This window comes from Ruditapes philippinarum, unplaced genomic scaffold (assembly GCF_026571515.1).
Source record: "Ruditapes philippinarum isolate M1 unplaced genomic scaffold, ASM2657151v2 ctg1543_1_1_1_1, whole genome shotgun sequence".
NCBI classification, from domain to species: Eukaryota; Metazoa; Mollusca; class Bivalvia; order Venerida; family Veneridae; genus Ruditapes; species Ruditapes philippinarum.
In genome coordinates, this window is record NW_026856447.1 from 182,488 (window position 1) to 202,992 (window position 20,505).

The following is a 20,505-nucleotide window of genomic DNA, read 5'->3' on the forward strand; positions in this document are numbered from 1 at the left end:
GCGACCCGAATTCAAGGACGGTGCCGGTAACTTTCGTTGTGATTGATCGTCAAATTCTTCCTAGGCACATTCTTGCATGTACAAAAGTGATCAGTTTATTGCGAAAGTGAAGGCGACTAGTTCTTGTAAACTGATTGACAGCCTGCCAAGGAACGTTGCTGAACTCGATGTACTGTAATCCTTAGTAAAAACAACCATCATAATGACCACGGGCTACCATTGTACAGATGAAAACTAAAAGCACTTGACACCTGCTATTGGGATAATAGGTACTAAATAAGAGCAAATAGTTTACAATTAAAAATGAAATGGACAACTTTTCAAAAAAAGCGGCCAATGAGCCTATATGAAAGAAAGAGTGTGCACCCCTTCCTACTTCGTTTAAAAAAAAAATATTTAAAGAAAACAGCACATAATTAAATATCATTTAACGATTGTGTTCATATCGAAATTCATTTTGATACCTTACAATACATCTTTAATAAAGGAAACAAACCCTATTCAGAGACACGTGGAATTTAAGCTCAGGCAAATATCCAGCATCTTAACATTAATCTTACTTTACGTAATAAGTGTATTCTTATTTCATGCCAACATAATATGGAAAGAGAAAAAGAAGCTTTCTGATTTATTTTGTACCTGTGTGTTTTTTAAATTCGACTTCTTTGAAAAGGAAGTATGTCTTTATGTCTAAACAATATATCAAATCGCAAAAGAAATATTTTGCTGAGAAAATATTTAAATGTCAACAACTTAATCTACATATTTACATACAAAACGAAGATTGTCAACGTTGTATCAGACAGATAAGAAAACAATTACATATAAATGACAACATTGTAAACCAAGCGAACGATCGGTTTTATTCTTAGGTTAATAGTAAAACAACAGCCATTCTTTATTCATCAAATTTTAGAAACCGATTAAATAATTAAAGAATAATAGAAACAGTTTGTTATGAAATTTCCTATTACAAGGTAACCATACACGAATCAATGTCATAATGAACACATTTATCGCAAAGTATTGAATGGGTAACAAGCCTAATAAATATGTGAAGGAGTTTCCATACTGGTATTAACCTAATTATGTCACAGTGTTTCTGGCGACAAAGTATGAAACACCCTCTCACGTGACAAAGAATATACTTACAGTGACATTATGCTCATATTTTCATAGTCAAGTTAAGCTGAATTGACTTTATATTTCAAAAGATTAACTGTCAAAATGGTGTTTGACCAACAGTTGATATTGGAAAATGTTTAGGATAGAATTATAAATCTGCCTAACATATAAAAAGACTGCCCCACTCTTTTTATAAACTAAGCGTTATAAGTAAATTCTAATTGATCTTCACATATATTTTGTTTTGATCTGTGAGTTATTATTGTTTATGTGAACTTAATTATAAAAGTAAAAGGACAAACTCAAAACTTATTTTGATGTTCACCCGTTCACTCACTATATACCCTTGGATGGACATAATGTCACTAATTTTATTACGATATTACCCGATTGAGCCAAACAGGCGGACTAGAAAAATATATAACTACAGTATAACAACAATATTATGAAAGACAAAGATGACTCTACATAGTAGATATATATTTCACTCCGAGCCTCCAAGGCCAATTTACCCTGATCTTCAAATACAGACGTGATCGTTGGATCAGTCTTCTTCCGGTAATTGACCGAGGCTGTGGGTAGGACGGTACTGGCTATCGTCCTCTTCTTCTTTGGCAGGAAATGGATATTTTCTGAAATCCAGTCATGACTCTGAAATTGTAGCGTAACAGCTTCTTGGGCTACGGTTACTAGCCACCGAGTTGCTGTACCATGTTTTGCTAGACGGACCTGTACGAGAAGAGCGTTTATTTTCTCTTCTGGGGTCCCACGTCTACACATCATCAGTTTATATACAATTTCCTTTGGAGAACATTGAATCCTTAGGATTGTATTCTCTTCCACCTCCCCTAAGTAATCTTTGGGTCTGGAACAGTGAGCCATACTGAAAAACACATACAAAACACTTCACATTAACAAAACAAGAAATTAACGTGCTTTGCAAGTCGTGCACTTGTACTTGTCAATGTCTAAGGCGTCCGACGCTCTAATGTTAACACATGACCCATGATACCATTCATCACAGTAATTACACTGTATCATGAATCTTCCTTGCCATGGCTTCCGGCATAAGCAATAAAGTGCTTTATCTTCATCTGTTGAAGAATCTGCATCAACAGGTTTCTGTTGCCATTGCTGTATCCATGCTGGCATATTTCTATCATGGCATGGTTTTAACCTATCATGGTTGACCACAAAAATTGCGTTGCGCAATTTCACTCTGAACAAAGAAACTGAAAACTTCTTGACGATGACAGCAGGACCTTTCCAAGGAGAACACAATTTCTTGCATTTACCCTTTAAAGTGGCGGAGTCCAATAAAAAGACAACATCACCTTCTTCGTACTGTCTCTCAAGTATTCGCAGATCATAGTTTCTTTTCATGCGCTTCAACGATGTCTTTAGAGTTGACCTGGCCGTGTCATGTGCTTTCCGCATTTGACTGGTAAGCTTAGCTACAAAGTCATCTGCATCAATATTCTGTTTTCTTTTTGGGAACATTACATGAGCAGGTAAATTTATTTCTCGGCCCAACATCAATTTGTTTGCAGTGAAGCCAGTATTACGATTCACCGAGGCTCGAAGGGCTCTCGCTAACTGCTGCAAATGTAAATCCCACTGATTTTAATGTTTTCCAATTAAACATCGGACAGCATCCATCACCGTACGATTATATATTTTTACTTGACCGTTGGCAGACGGACGATAAGGAGTTGTTCTTGCCTTGTGAATTTGCAGTTCTTTACACAAGGCAGTAAACAGCTTCGACTCAAAATTACGTCCCTGGTTTGTGAACACTTGCAACGGACAACCGAACCTTGAAAAGAAGTGATCCACAGCGGCTTTTGCTGTCTGATTTGGTAATGGTACACATTCCACCCACTTGGTAAACTGATCTACCATCATGAGAATGTGTTAATTCCCTCTCGGTGTCTTCGGCAACGGTCCCATAACATCCAAATGGACTCTCTTCATGGGCGCACTAGCTTGGTATTCCTTCATACCACAGTGTTCATACCTCTCGGTCTTCTTGTTGCGATTGCAAACTTCACATGTCTTCACATAGTTTGCAATATCCTGACCAATGCCATACCAGAAGAACTTCTCCTTTATCCTGGCCTTGGTCTTCGCAACGCCCTGATGACCCCCGGATGGCACATCATGATTAAGCCGAAGCACCATTTCTTTCAACTTATTGGGAAGCACCAAATCCTTCTCTTCTGTATCACCTCTGTTTCTGTATAGAACTTGGTCTATATGTGAATACTGTTCTTTATTTAGCCAGTGAGACTTAGCCCCAGGGCTTGCTAGAAATAATTCACTTTCTTTAGGCTCAACGTTGTTGCACAACCAGTTAAGAATGATACTTAGATCATCGTCTTTGGTCTGAGCTTCAATTATGTCGGTGATACTCATACCCCAGCACGTGTTAACGCAACTGGTATCACTACCGGATGTTGATCCATTGCTAGAGGTGGAAGTTGTTCCACAACTCATAGCTCGAACATTTTTCCCCTCTACGGTTATGGCATCGATATGTATATTCTTGATATCAGCCTCATATCTTTCGTTATGCACCGCTTTTGCTTCTAGCACTGTTGACCTATGAGTCGAAGAGTTATCATTCGAACTTTCATCCCGGTCTTTTGGATAATTACTCCCTGTGAACCTCTGCGACCCGTGTGACCTTGGGTTTACTGACGATACCATGAATTCGCAACTCCCCTCCAGGCGATCGTCCTTATTGCGATGATCCCTTATGACGGTTTCAGTGTCAAACTTGATCTTCTGCACACCTTGCGATGCCAAGGAAGTTACATCATCGACGTCCCTCGTAAATGAGGCCCAATTTCGGTCAGCCCTTGCGCAGTAATCACATCCCCCACAAGGCAGTTGATTTAACTCTACCCCAGCAACATACTCATCACACTGTCTCGATTCCGGATTTCGAGACAATGCATCAGCATTTGTATGTTTCTGGCCAGCTCGATGTTTCAGGATCATGTTGTATTGAGACAACTCTTCCATCAACCTGGCTAACTGTCCATGTGGCTCTTTAAACCGCAAAAACAATGTAAGACTGGAATGGTCAGTTCTCACTGTAAATGGTCGACCCAACAGATAATGTCTGTATAATGTGGTAAAGCGTGCGACCGCTAGAAGCTCTTTGCGAGTTGAACAATATCTGCGCTGCTCTTTAGACAGCGAGAAACTGCCATATGCAATAACTTTTTCTTCTCCTTGTTGAATTTGAAGTAATTCTGCCCCAATTCCAAAATCACTCGCATCGACATCAAGAACATATTCATCTGTGTGATTTGGAAGTGCAAGTACAGGAGGTGAAGTAAGTGCTTTCTTCAATGTTGAGAATGCCCTCTCTTGTTCTTCTTCCCATTTGAATTTATTCTTGCCAATCACAGTGTATAGTGGCTCAGCTAATTTAGAGAAGTTTTTGACAAATACTCTATGGTAATTAGCGAGACCCAACCATCGTTCAACGTCTTTGGAACATGAAGGCGTTGGCCATTCATGTATCACCTTAATGTTCTCCTTTGACATAGATAGTGAGTTGCTACTAACTATTCTGCCCAGAAATTCCACTTCTTGTTGGAAGAATATGCACTTCTTGGGTTTCAGTTTCAGTTCGTACTTCCTCATCCTCGACAATGTATTAGCCAAATTATCCAAATGATCCTCAAAGCTTTTGCCAAGAACCAAGATGTCATCTAAAAAGGCTAGTACAGTCTGCCAGTTGAGACCCCTCAGTACCAAATTCATTACACGGGCAAAGGTTGCAGGTGCATTGCATAAACCAAACCCCATCTTTATGTGTTCAAACAGCCCATACTTAGTAATGAAAGCTGTCTTCTTTCTATCTTCTTCCTTGATCTTGATTTGCCAATAAGCGGAATTTGCATCAAGCTTGGAGAACCAAACACTACCAGCAAGAGTATCCAAGCAATCATCTACGAGTGGTAATGGAAATACATCTTTGACCGTCACGTTGTTCAAGGCTCTGTAATCTATACACCATCGAACTGAACCATCACGCTTTCGAATAAGAACCGGAGCTGAAGCCCATTCAGAAATAGATTCCTGAATAACACCTGCTTCAAGCATTTTCTTCAGATGAGCCTCCTCCTCCCCCACAAAGCAAGCAGGTGTTTTCCTCATGCGTTGCTTTACAGGCTTGGAATCACCAGTGTCGATGCCATGCTCCATTGCAGTGAAGTTCCCTAGGTCAAATTCATTTCTTGCAAAAACATCTTGAAATTCAATAAGCAACTTAGCCAACGAAAGACTTTGGTCTTTGGTCAGGTGCTCACTTGAACGTTCAAACATTTCTCGTAGATGACTTGGAATTTGCTCAGGAATGGTAACTGCTCCCTCCTGTACTGATTGTACTTTCACTGTGGTCTGGGATAAGTTGTTAGAGCCCAGATATTTGTCCACCTTGAATGCCATACCGATTTTTCCCCCTTTCCTCAACAGGCGATAACTGTCAGTGGTATTTATTACACACATCACTGGAAATGTTCCTGCAGCACGAACCACCCTTGGGATTAACATTTTTGAATTATTAATAGGTTCTATGCAGTAATCGGACATCATAGTGCTCGGGCATTTACATTTAACCCTTTTCACCGAGTTTGGAGGGATTATTTGTCGTCGCTCCACTGTCACTCTGGAAACAGATGGATTACTTGTCTGTGTTCCCATATTAAGCTGAATGACTTGACCATCAAATACCAAGGTGCCTTCACTCATGTTTAATATGGATTCTCCTCTGTTCAATAAAATGTCAAATCCCAACAACATTTCCTGTTCAATTGGCGCCACACATAGTTCTTCTTCATACCATTTGTCACCAATTTTCAGCTTTACAGGACCAACAACAAAACCTCTCATTGATAATTGACGCCCTGCTGTAAGAAGTGTAACGTCACGCAATTTCTTTGGTTTCTTCTTTAGCCGACTATACAACCTGTCCGAAATGATAGTCACTTGAGCCGCTGTATCCACAATAGCCTCTACAATTTGGTCACCCACTTGTATATCCATACTAAATTGTGATAAAGACTGCAACTGAGGAATCATTGTCCACTTGAGGTGCTGTATACTGTTTGGGACGCGCCCCGCCAGTCACGGACTTAGCCTGTGAGGGTGGGGGGTCTACCGTTCTAGTTGCAGCCTGTGCGTGAATTATATATTTCGCTACTTGCAAAACTTTTTGGACTTCATTCCAATCATGTTTGGATGGAGCGTCGTCATCAGTCTCCTCCATATCAGATTCTTTTTTGTTGCTCTGCTTTATACTTTCGAGAAGACTGTCAAGAGCATGTGCATACTTGCCGACCTCTTTATCCGCATCCGGATTTCTACTTTATGAAGTAAATGGCACACTGGGCAATTGTTCCGACCCTAGCGGTGACTTATCATTTGGTGAGAAATCAAGCATGGCAATTTCATCCTCGTCAAACGTTCTTCTTAGTATAGACTGAAGCGAATTAAGTGTCAGACTTCCCCGATTATTTCTAACAGAAACAATCACCTCTGCTGTTCGGCTAGCAACACCTGGAATGTCCAACAGCTCTTTTTCTGATGGAGTCCACCATAATCTTCTTGCTGCTGCATTGTTGTTCACTCATCATGTAGTTTTGCAAATTGTAGCCCAAAGATATTACAGCGATTTATGCAGGAATTAGTTATAATTCGTGCCTCGGAGTAGTTTTTGTTCAGCAAAAGTTTGTCAAGTCAGTCAGTCGTTAGACAGAGGACTTTCAATACTTTTATTTAAAAAATACTTGTATATTTATTCACAGTCTTAGACAAAATGAATAACAAGCAATTAAATTATTAGCAAAAATTTAACTGAAATTTTTAAAGTATAAATAAATTATTTACTTTTTACAAAAATATAAAGTCAAAAATAAAGAAAATAAACAAACCTGGATTTTGTAGTATTATCTGCAACGAGGAGCTTAGCCTCTAGTTAACAGAATGTATTTATAGCTGTGCGTTAGCTTCAGGTATAAACACAAACAAAAATCAGACACAGGTTTCTTCTATTTAGAATTGACCTTGAAATCCTTGTAACTAAAACAAGAAAATAATTTCAATTACAATTTACAATTATAAATGCTTTACAATTAAATTATTATTTAAATAATGTTCAATTATTAAATAAAACTTATCTTATATTCTTTTATCAAAAATATTAAAGAAATATCTTTGCTGAACTTGTAGCAACGAAGGTTTCTCGTGCAATGCTACGATTTATTTGATTTTTACTCCTGGGCGGAAGTGGAAAATGCTTAGCTTTTCCGCTTGCGCATGCGCTGTGAGTCCAACTTTCCGAAGTTTCCAAACTCGCCAAAAGAGTACTCTAAATACTCAATTTTGACAAATTTCCACTATAAGTCATCTAAACATACAGTATTTGTTCAATCCAAACCAACAATCCCTTTCCCCCTCTCGAAAATAAAGGAAATACTATGATTTCAATGTTCGAAATACGAAATTTTTACGGTCGGGAAAATCGCTGATTTACCTCCGGATTGCGTAGAATTCCTACGAAGTTGACGTGAATTCGAATAGTAGCTGCCACCATTAAAGTGTTCTGCTTACCTTGAAACACTTTCCCTGTACGGATGACTGTATATAGCTCTAAGTTACTTCGGATTTCGTCTTGTTGTCTTTTCTCTAGGTTCCATCAAGATGGCGGCTTCGATCTTGCTCGTCATGCACGGACTAAATCTCGTCTATCCGGTATCGGAATATTCCGGATATGGTCAGACTATCATATCTCACCACAAAACGTACAACAAGTGAATTTCCTTACAGCTGCTAAGCGAATACATGTTTATTGCTCAAGTATAATATTAATAATAGTTACACTATATTTCTTAATATTTGGTTTAATTCAATAAGTCTCAGAATTGTTTATATGTTATTTTATATCAGAATTGTTCACATGTTCATATTTATATCAATGCTCTATGGCGTTGCTCATCATGTATGAGTATAAATCGCCACTTACAATGTCCATTGTCGGTTTGTCAATAAACTTAAATCTTTAAGATGTTATAACGTTTATTTGTTTATTACTTATTCATGTTCAGTCATTATCCTGTGAAAAGAAGACACATTGAAGATAAGACTGATACTTTTTGGCCATGAAGTTAATTAGAAAATAAATGAATACATATAAAATGCATATAAAACAAACATTAATTTTTGTCTGCCGGACAAAATTTACTACCCGACTAATCAAAGTCCACCTAAAACTGAATATATATACTGTTATTCAATTATGATAACCTTTGGTATGTCTGTTAAAACATGCAATAATGAGCTTCACATTTTCTTCTCTTATTTCTGCTTTGACGACAGTTCACAATGTAAAAACCCATAAATTACAACTGCATGTGCGTATATCAAGGCTTTTCGATAGAGCGTACTCTCCTGCGCATCGGTCTAATGTTTCACTATTACTCATTGTCTGACGTAACGTAAGTGTCTTCAGTGAGCTGCAAATCGAACGTATACAGATTGATATTATATCAGTGATACTTTCGAGTATAAAGCAATACTGAGAGGTTTAGCTAATGCAATAAAGGGCTGGCAATTATTTGTATAGGTTCAAAGTACTGTTCATATTTATGTCAAATAAAAGGAAATGTTTATTATTTTTGGTGTTATTCAAAATTTAGTCTTAAATTGTGCTAAACATGTTTGACAATATATGTGTCATCAGTTTATATTACTAAGGTTATTTAAATTGATTAATTCTCTTGTGGCTGATTCGTTGTCTTTTTGGGTTTAGGCATAAGAATTGTAGCTTACGGTTATCCTTGCGTGATCGTAAGAGGCGGCAAAATTGGTTTGAATTAATGCATCTCTTATATCCATCAAGTGAAGTTGCTTTGGCCAGGTGTAACAAACGGTCTTTTCATTTTCGGCGCCATATGACCTAAATAGGTTTGGTGCGCCATAAAACCAAACCAAACAAAAACGCTTTCAATCAAACAAAGCCTGCTGCATGATAAGGTTTCAATTTTTGACCACTTAAGTATGTGTTAAACTTGAAATAAATTTGTAACATATTTTATTGTAAAGATTTTTATAATCCATCGCATTTGTGTTATATACACGCGTATGCGAATTGAAAAAATAAATACATGTACTTTAAAAAAGGGATACTATTAGAGAATCGAAATCGCGTTATAACGAAAAGAATGAACTATCTGTGATTTATTATCTAGAAATTAAATATTGTTTCGATATCTCCTGGTACTGTGAAGGAACGTAAACACATTTTTATAAACAAACATTGCAGTTTACCAAGTTTTTGATTTATTGTCAAACGCAGCTGTTTTGTCTTTCTATACCTAGAGTTAAATACAGTTTAGCAATAAGCACAAATGTTTTCGATGGTATATTTTATATAAAATCTAATAAAAGCGGATGCGAAAATCTCTTAAATATCTGTTATATATATTACCTTGACAAATATTAAACTTTGCTTAATTGAGAGATTCTGTTTTTCTCTATGGTTAGTATTACCGGTAATAATAAATTAAAGGTTAGTCTTACGATTAAATCTTTTCTAAAAGTGCATTAGAGTCTAACCTTTGCCTATCCATTAGCATCTAGTGCTTAAAACACAATACGCTAAAGGCGACCTGTAGAGATCAGTCACTGACCGTCGTTATTTTCACATTATTTTTCATATTTGTATAGACCCCAAAAAATGGATTTTTCCGGGAAAATTTGCATCCGCGAACTCAAATTCACGTACAATATGTAATAAGTAAAATAATAAGAACTGAATGGGCCGATACGGAAATTAAGGGGACAAGGGGTGAAGTTTGATTTGACGTTTAAATATCCTGTATGTTGTTATTGAGGATGTAACAACACTTAAGTGAAATTTCATATTATATGTATATATTCTAATATAATATGTACTATTGTGCCGCTATGATAATGTGGGAGTGACGTTGCATTTTTTGTATACTAATGGTGACTGACCAATATTTGAAAATGTTAAGAATAAAATATAAACCTGCCGTAAATATAAAAAGACTACCCCCATTTAATTAAATTGAACGTCGCAGGTAAATTCCGATGGATATTTACAGAACTTTCCATTATGTATCGTTGATGCAAAGTAGTTAAGTTTAGTTTAGTTTATCGTCTCATTCCAAGCATGTCATATATACAATACATCACAATATTCAATCATACTAAAATCCATGTTGGACCAATCTCGATAGATTTATCAGAGACATTTAAAAACATGATGATACTAGTAAAATATATTCTATAACTTAAAAACAAATTTGCTTTACTACCAAATTACATGTATATACAACAGACATTTTTGCTTATTCCTTCATGAAAATTCAATATACTTCAAAATTGATGCCCAGATTATTTGTGACAATACTACTGCAATAAACTTGCTATGTGAGTAAGTTATAAAGTTCAAATAAATTATGGTAAAATGTAAACGGATTTATTCTTTCACCTATTCATTCAATATAAAGAATTGAATAGGCATATTGTCAATTTAAGGGAAATAATGGGTTATAAAAGTGAAAAATGATGAATACAATTTTATAAGAATAAGATGGCGTATCATAATACATACAAAAACAGATACAAGGTACATATATGAATTTATTAAAAGTCATGCCAAACAACACTTTATATCATGAATATCATAAAAAAGATTTAAAGCTTAGCATATGAGTATGTCCAAATCAATTAAAGCTGCACGTACATTAACTTCTATTTATTTTAGGTTACAATATACTTTCTGCACATACTTAAATCACCAGGCAAAAATATAGTATGCCAATTTAAGCTACACATAAGTAAGAGTTAATCATATTTGATAATAATTAAGAAAAACAATCTATAAAAGTTATAATTGATGCGCAATGACATTCTTCCGCCCCTTTTGTCATCATTATTGCTCGTTGTCCTGCTGAGTGCGGCCTTACCGACGGTCCTGTGAAGCCGTATACTGCTGGAAATGTCCCTGTCTCATGTTGATCTTTCTTTCCTATTCTGAATCATTTTTTTCGATATGTTATAGACGATTTGCAGCTGTGTTCGAAAATCAAGTGTATTTCAGTTATTACTTTTTTTCTAAGGTCTGTCACAATATCACATTTGTGATATCACCTGTGATTTCTGTTTGTGGTCTTTATTTAATACAGCTGTACCAATAACATAGGTGTTTGATAAGCGCCTGTTGGGCTTGTTTTTTAAAACATTAGTTATGTCCAATACAGATGTCCAAACAGACAAATCTTGGAATAATTGAGTCCAATTTTAGATATAGATCTACATGCGTTATACATATCGTAAACAACAGCTGCAAACCTTTCCTAGTGCGTGCTAATAAACTAAACATTGTCAAAAAATAATAATCTAGGGAAAATTCAGTAGACATTGACTTTTGACCTTTCGATCAAAAAAACAATGGCTAGGGCAGACAGACCTCATCAAGATACGTCCACATTTCAAGATATAAAATTTATTGATTAAAAATAAAACAACAAGAAACCCATAAAGTTCATTATAACATTGACCTTTGAACGTTTGACTTGAAATGAGTATGGCGGTAAGAACTCATCAGGGTGCATCTACACACATAATTTCAGATTCTCTGTCAATGCGTGTTTTCTTTTATGGTCAATATTATATTTTGATATGGCAGGTCCTAGTAAATAAAACCAGTGACCTTCTGAAAATAGCTGTTATAGAAAGAGCCTATCAAGGTACATATACATACAATTTGTCAAGTTCCTAAATCAATACACTTTGATTAAATGACCAGATTAATGATGTGCTGTTACAAGTCCTTATAACCTTAACATTTTGATCTTAAACTGAGCAAAAATATATATCTACAAAATTAAGTAGAATAGTTTCTAGGTAAGTACATTTTGCTTTAATAGCAATAATTCATTCATTATAGGTCCCAGCAACCTTGGTCTTAGACCTGTAAATGGGAGTGGTTGATGGAAATCATAAAGGTGTATTGGCATAAAAAATTAAAGTTTTTTAAGTCAACGTACTTTGCTTTATTGGCCAGCGTATCACTTTGTTTTCATTGGTAATTGTGACCTTGATATTTGGCCAGTACATGGGTGTGTTAGGTAGAACTCATCAAGGTACATTTACATACAAAGTAAGAAGATCATAAGTCAATGCACTTTGTTAAAATAGCCAGCTTTAACTTTGCTATAAGGGGTACCTAAGACATTTGAGCTAAAAATAAGCGACGAAAACGAAAACCGTACCAGCAAGGATTACTAACGCGGACACCAATGAGTGGATGATGACAACAATTTTATTTTTCTCTTCTAAAAGGATTTTAATGTGTAAATAAAAGTGCCTTCCTAAAAACTTTCATTTAATGTTTGAAGCATGTTCCCGTTTCCCCGGAGAGTATGCTATTAAGATAGATGGATAGATTTAAGTGGGCACATATTTATTATACCACGAGTTACATTGGATTTAATAATGCGTAAGAAAATCAAATACATTTTGCATTAAAAGATTGTATTCACATACATTCATGAAACCCAATATGCAATATACTAATTCTTGAAAAACCAACAAGGGTAAGATTTCTAGACGTACTTGAATATGTCATAGAAAAGTAGAAAACAATCCCTTGCTGATGTATCCTTTATTATATTGACTTGGTTTATTTACGTTCTTATTTTACTGTCATCAGAAATGAACATATTAATACAAATAAAACATGCAAGTTGGTGTAATCGCTGAGATACGCTGAGGTATTTGCTGAAAACATTCAAATAAGTTTAATGTCGCGAAGAGCGCGATAATATTATTGTTTATTTTGTTATTATCCGCCGGCTTGGCACTAAGTTGTTGTAACCGCCGGGTATTCTTGTAACCGCCGGGTTTGTCACCGGCGGGTTTATGTTTAATTATATTTACATGATTTTCATGACTTTTACGTGCAAAACGTGGTATATAAAAGGAATTGTTACCTTGTTTTAGTTAGTTCGTTTAAAGTTAAAGAAGTTATAATGTTGAAAATTAAAGAAATAATAGTTTAAAGGAGGAAAAAGAGTTATTTTAATTCCAGCGTAGTAAAGATTGCTACATTTAAACAAAAAAGTATCTTTAAAAAGATACTTGGCCGAAGTAAACCTGGTTAACTTGTATATGATTTTTTTTTAAGTTTGCGATACATATTTATTGGCGTCCGCGCCGAAGGGCGGCACCCTTATGGAATGAAATCAGATTTTGTGAAAGGGCGACAGCAACTTCTCGAGCCTTTTAGTCGGTCATAATAAAAGCCGATCATTCCGATCGGTATGAGGGTGCTTGATTATTAAATAAGAATGAAATGTCGCGATATGTTACAATGAATAGCGAACTGGAGAATTTCGCAATGCAAACATTTTCAAATGAAATAACCTTTTCCGTCAATAAATCGCGCTCTTCGGGGTTTTTTATTTATCATTTTGTACTACACAGTGGGTTACCATGGTATGATATTGTTGTACATGTATCCTAGAAAGATCAGTTGATGACCTAAATATTCCAAAAATCTATTTTATAGATATATCTATTTATCACTCCTATCGGTAATTACCGGTCTCTCTCGGTCTATTTGGACCGGGATTTACTAGTGACCGGCGAATAGTACCACATGTTTATTGTCCGGTCTCTCCCGGTTTTGGAGTAGATGTTTGATATCGTTACAATTAGAAAAAAAAACAAACAACAATAGCATGTTTCATTTTATCTATATGAGATAAAAACAATAAATATGTACACAGATTTATATGTAATATAAATCCGTGATATGTACAATAATTGAGAAAAAGGTACATTTTTATGGTATTAAAATGACATTATCAACTTTGAAACATTTTATTTAATTTGTTATCCGTTTTTAGTAAAGATGCCGAGGAATTATTCAAAGTTACAAATTAGATTTTATTAATTATTCAATTGATTGATAATTTAAAAAATGATAAAGAAAAATACAAATGTACATGTACATGGTTTAAAAATAAACAATATTATATATTGAAAGATAAACCATAATTTACTGACTTTTTCCAGTTAAGCTTTGACTTATAATCGTCGGTCAATATGACAATTGAATTCTTAAAATTTATTTTACAATTTTAATAAAAAAAGAGTAGTAAAAACTCAGTATTAAAATAGCACAAGTCATAAAACACAAAAAAGAAAAGAAAACAATATTCATAAAATTTGTATTTTTTTTATTAAAATTAATAGATATTACAATTATTGTATAATAAACAATTATGCTCAAAATGATCAACATGGTAATATAACCAGTGTCATATTTTTACTAACTTAAAGTGTGAACAGATACCTTAAGAGGGGGTCTTCGCTAATAGCGATAACATAAAAAGGGACAATTACAAAGGTGTGGTACGTGTTGATCATGCGATACACATATGGATTATAAATGATTGCATACATGTATATCCGTTGCTATTAATAACCAAGATCATAAAGAAATAACAAGTAATATTCTAATCTCTAGCATGCCAATCAAAGTTCATAATGAACAATGTCTTTCGTCCGCTCAATCATAAGTGATATACATTTCTGGTAGTTTATAAGAATATCTTGTCATCATATGTGTACTAGTTCATTTTCACTCGCTGCATTTCTTGCTTGGACGCCCTTTGATGCTTTGCATCAATGCTTTTCTTGTTTATTTATTTGACATAAAAACAATGGCGTTACGTATCGTGAGAAATAGAACTTTTCTATTTATCTTACATGTAAATATATTTGGTACACTACAACTTTTCTTTATTGAAAAAATATGTATATTTTATACATAGAATCATTGATCTATATTTATACTTTAATGTCACGTTGCCGTTACCGCTTAAACGGTAATATTTGAATGTATTTATTTCGTTTCAAAGACGAAATGAATAGAATGTGTTGTTTTGATTTATTTACTCCATTTATAGATTAATTGGCTTTCTTATTCTTTAAGCTATACACAAAGGATAGGTAATTTTTGGCTTATACCTCGCTTTGGAAACATGTATGAAGTCTGTTATGCTATTAAAGAAATCGATGCATTCATCCCTTACAATAAATGCTATATAAATATATATTTCTTCACAGAATTGGTTCGTAAGCTGATTTACGTACGGTGGCAAAAAGGTGACGTGTGTGTATGCTTTATCTATCTCGTGCGCACGATATACTATGTCGTGGCCACGAGTTACTAAGTCGTGCGTATGACATAATTAGGTGGTGCGCACGAGATATCATGTCATATCCATGAGTTACTAAGTCGTGGCCACGAATTACTAAATAAAATAAACCGGTGCTAATTTCTTCTCAAGTTATGGTATGGAAAAGGTCAACAGGCAATTAGTACGTACATACTGATCAATCCTATCACATAATGTTCCCCACAAAGAGCAAAACTTAGTAAAGATTAAAATCTGATTTATTGGTCTTGGATAGTGACCTATTCTTATGATCCTTTATTCATGTATAATGTTTGAAGTGGATATCTTAAGAAGTGTAATAGATTAACGTTGCATGTAAAATTTAAACCAGAATTTTTTAAAGTTTAAAACATTCATAATTATATAATTTTATCTGATTGGTTAATTATCTCCTGGGCACGACTTAATTACCTCGAAAGCACAGCTTAGTAACTCGTGGCCAAGACATAGTATATTGTGGGCCCCACTTAAATATCTCTAGCGCACGAAAAAGTAACATGTTGTCACGACATAGTATCTCGTTCGCCCAACTTAGTGTTTCGTGAGCACATGATAATTAAAGACGCACACATGTCGACTCTTTGACATAAACATATATTCGTAAAAAAGTTATAAACTTTACATTTAATTGCCTCAGCGGAGAGAAGGTCAATTACTTTGAAATAATCTGCATAAGATTGTTTCCGTAAATTAATTTCATCAGAAAAAAGACTAATTTTACAAGTGACAGAATATCTTATAAACTGTCATAATATTCAATGTCTAAATTAATTTTGAGATCTTTTTTCATCTGAACATATAATGTCATCGTTAAACAAACCGCTCATTTATGCGTTTCTTGGGCACAAGCAAAGTTTTGAGAAACTTATTTATTGTATTTATAAATTCATGGTGCAGGTAAGGTAAATAGGGTTTGCAACGGTTGATGGTTAAATCTATGGATATAGTACTGTTTGAACCACTCTTATAGTTTGAATGCGTAACTCGTTGTTTTAAAGTTTTATTTGTATATCCAATGTCTTTAATGAATGTAAAAACGGCGAAACAATTACGTAACGTTTAATTTGCAGATGGATGCCTCCATATCTTTGCGCGGTACTGTCTGTTATCTTGACATTTCTTATCGCTCGCGAATGAGTTACCTTACAGTTCCTATGAATAGAAAAAAAATGCACTCTAGACAACAAGAATATAGACAAAATTTACATTATTATCAAAATGATTAACTTTTCCTACTTAAAGATATATAAATCTATTTTTTAAAAGTATCAGTAAATCAGTATCAAAAAGTAATTGCTGATCTTACTAACAATGTGGTGTATAAAAACTATCATCTTAGACAATCTAGAAAGAAATAGGTGTAATTATCTGTTATTCATTTTTTCATTTAATGTTTATACAAACTGCTATTTTAATTCATAGTGACGTGTTTTGTATACAGAGTAAATATTAACATTTGTAAAGATAGAACTTCAGAGTGCCGTAAAATCTAATCTAGATTTATACGCATAAATACATAACACCTGCAATAAGTACTTTTGCATGAGAAATGCTACCATTTTTATTTAAAAAATGTCTAGTTTTTGGTATTGTGTGACAGATTTGATAGCAAAACAAATTTGCCATATATCATCTAGGCAATCTTCAACTATGTGTATTCTTTTTTGTTACATTTCCCTTCCTACATTACTCTATTGTTGAAATATTCTTCTGTCGATGTACAGGAGGATTTGCTACCTTAATGCGGTCAGCGCGGTATTCGTTTAATTATGTGTGTAATAAAATCTGGAACGAATTTAGCGGGCTTTATCGCTATCTCACCGTCATGGAAGAATTGATGTTCAGAAGTACAATTTGTACATTTGTAAGAATGTGGTAGAGTGTTATTGTTTTATCATCAAAAGGATTGCACTTAAACTGAGCAAAAAGTTATGCGATCATCAGATGCAAATTTAAGGTATTTATTTCAGTTTTTTCTCAGTTCAGAAGCATACATATGTATCATTGTCATGTAGTGATTGTTTATATTTTCATTCTTATTAGTATTTGATATAAATTGAGAATATGATGTGAAAATCTTTAAGGGATGGTGGTTAATAAAGATACTTCTTATGCAATATATTGTTGCATATACATGTAAATTGCACATCACTTCTTTGTCGATTATCGACTTTATTGACACCCAAATAAGAAAAGAAGGTTAGTTTCTTTGGAAGCAAGACAAATGAAAAATGAGCAGAAATCGTTTTTTTTTTTGTTTGTTTTTTTAAGAACATTTTAATTAAGTAACATTTTCTTTATCTTTGCACATTGTTAGAAATTCATTTTAATACATTTAGATACAAAAAGAATGATATAAACATATTGATGAGATAATTTAAACGATATTATTTGAACATTTCGAATAAAAATATCTAAAAACATATTATCTTGTATCTAGCTGTAAAGGACATGTGAAGAAAATAATATATGAGTAACAGTACCCTGAAACTCGTATCTTTAAATCTTATATGCCTTGTTGAAATTAATACAAATTGCAGACACTTGTAAAATAATACACAAGAGGTCATGAACTTCGACTAGCCGATACAGTCCTACGCATTAACCCTTCCAGCCTGCTGAATCTCAGTAAGGGCTTATCAGCTAGTAAATCACTATTAACTGTACGTCTCACATTAACACGTCCACTGAGTTGAGAGTTTTGTCATTATTAATTGGCCCTCTGTATTATTATCTAATGGCCCTAAAATTGAAGGGTCAAATTTCTGTAGAAGATACACTTACTAAATTTATCAATGTTTTTTTTTTCTTCATTCTTTTTCAACCGGGTCTGCAGCTTAATTGAATTGTGAAACTTAGCAATTATTTGTATATATACTTTATAACACACGATAAATTTTTAAATTCATAATAAATAAAGTTCAATAGTTAAAGGTCAATGGTCAAGGTCACACTTATATCTTGAAGGTTCGTGCTATCACATTTATATATCACAGGTACAATAATACAAAGAACAATATGAAGCAATAGTTACTTTCATTCTCTTTTCTTTTCATAATACCTGCATGCCTGAAACCTTTTCAGGGGCATTCGTCACTTGGGTGACAGCTCTTCTTATTTCTTATCATTTTCAAATATATATTCCTGATTATCATCCAAATTATGTTATAAGGTGCAAAACTCTAAAACCACAGTATTTCCAGAACTATATCCCCTTGAACATATAATTTTCCGTAAAATAATGTTATATTTTACTCTAATATCTTCATTTAAAAAAATAAGGATTGACATTAAACTTCAAACATATGTTCCTTATCATCAACTACATCATATTAAAAATGTTTTAACTCTTGCACCATTTTTTTCAGAATTTTCTCCCCATGAACTTATCTTTTTTCTCATAAAAATGTTAATTTTTTATTTCTTAAGGTATCTACTTCTAACTTAAAATTTATGATCCTTTTCATGTGTGATAAGATTCATAACTGTAGCATGACCATTTACAGAATTATTCCCCCCCCCCCTTGAACTTGTTTTCAATTAATTCTAAAATGTTCTCTATATCCTCCAGCTTTAACTATACATTCTTAAAACATGATAGGATCATAAAACATTCAATGGTACTGCTGTCAGTGATACAGTGACAAGCCGTGTAATTACAATTAAATGCTCATCACTGACTAGAGATAGGAAATTTTGGAGGAAACTGGAAATATTGGGTTAATGTGTAGGACTGGATAGATTATGGCGTGAGTTCACCCTTATCTCAGCTGTAATGTTATGGATCAGTTAGACAGATTCAAGCGTTTGATTATAAATAGGCGGGGTTATTTCCTTACTGTTTTAATTTTATAACACCTTTATACTATGCTATTACAGAGGGTTACAGGGTCTGTTCATTTTATCGATTCATTTCATTAAAGAAAGGATAGATATAAAATACTTTAAGCAAAGGCCATTATACAGTGAAAATGTGTAGAAGATATGCATTATAATTATTATATGAATGAAATAAACGAGCTATGACAATTTTCTTATTAAAGTTATTTTCTTCTAGTTATCTTATTTACATTTACATTTTACGCTTTTCATGAACATTCATACAGAATCTGATTTAACAATATTGATAAAAGGGCTTTCATAATTCCAAACTGTATTCTTTTATTTCATTTTAATGCTTGTGATCAATAATATAAATGATGACCACCGTAAAACCAAGTTGTATCATAAAACAATTTAATGTTGTTTCAATATTTGATTTCAGATATGTGAAACAAACAAAACAAAACAACAGACGTGATAGACGAAATCAACAAGATATCACACAGTACCTGGATTTAAGAATTTGAACGATAATTTTATTGATTGTCTGACAACTTTCATTTAATTATGCTTTGCTTATTTATTTATTTTTGTTGTTTTATTTTTATCAATTAACAAATATATATTGAACAATAGATTCCACATGTATGGTACCATGTACGAATTAAAAATAAAAAATAAGAGAGGACCGAATTTTTATTTGTTTTTTTTTTCCAAAACGCTAAAAAGAAGATAGTACATGATTTAATAGATGATGTTTGAGTTCTTTTCAATAAATACAGATTTGTTTTCATCTATTGAAACTAGTATGAAAATAAATATTTCGAGACAAGTAAAATATATCAGAACTTTCATGCCACAATGTGAAAATTAATCCTGTATTAAATTTTATAGAAAAAAAAAGAACTTGAATTTTCTGTTTATTGTATACGTTTTTCTTTCGTTCCGCATTAAAATTTGACTACATTATAATTATTTGATTTGGCTGACTTAGAAGAATATAATCCGACAAGACAACAATGACAATATGGAAATAATTTCACTGCAGTGAAAAATAAATTAAACGGAACCACTCATATTTATGTAATAAATATTTTTTTTCAATATTTCTGAATTTATATTAAGAATATTCAAGAATATAATGTAAAAAGGATATGAAGTTTTATCTGTAATTGCGTGTTTTATTTCATCGGGTGATATAGAAATAAATATTTCACCAGTTGTTGTAGACACATATTAGATAAAATATTTTGATAATAATCAG

At 33.6% G+C, this 20,505-nt stretch overlaps 1 long non-coding RNA gene across 1 annotated transcript; it reads left to right on the forward strand.

The window, feature by feature from the left end:
* Positions 1 to 16,965: 16,965 nt before the first annotated feature.
* Positions 16,966 to 19,929, forward strand: LOC132746553 (uncharacterized). Its single transcript, XR_009627993.1, has 2 exons — positions 16,966 to 17,376; positions 19,684 to 19,929. It is a non-coding gene; the product is annotated as an uncharacterized LOC132746553 (long non-coding RNA).
* The last annotated feature ends 576 nt before the right edge of the window (positions 19,930 to 20,505 follow it).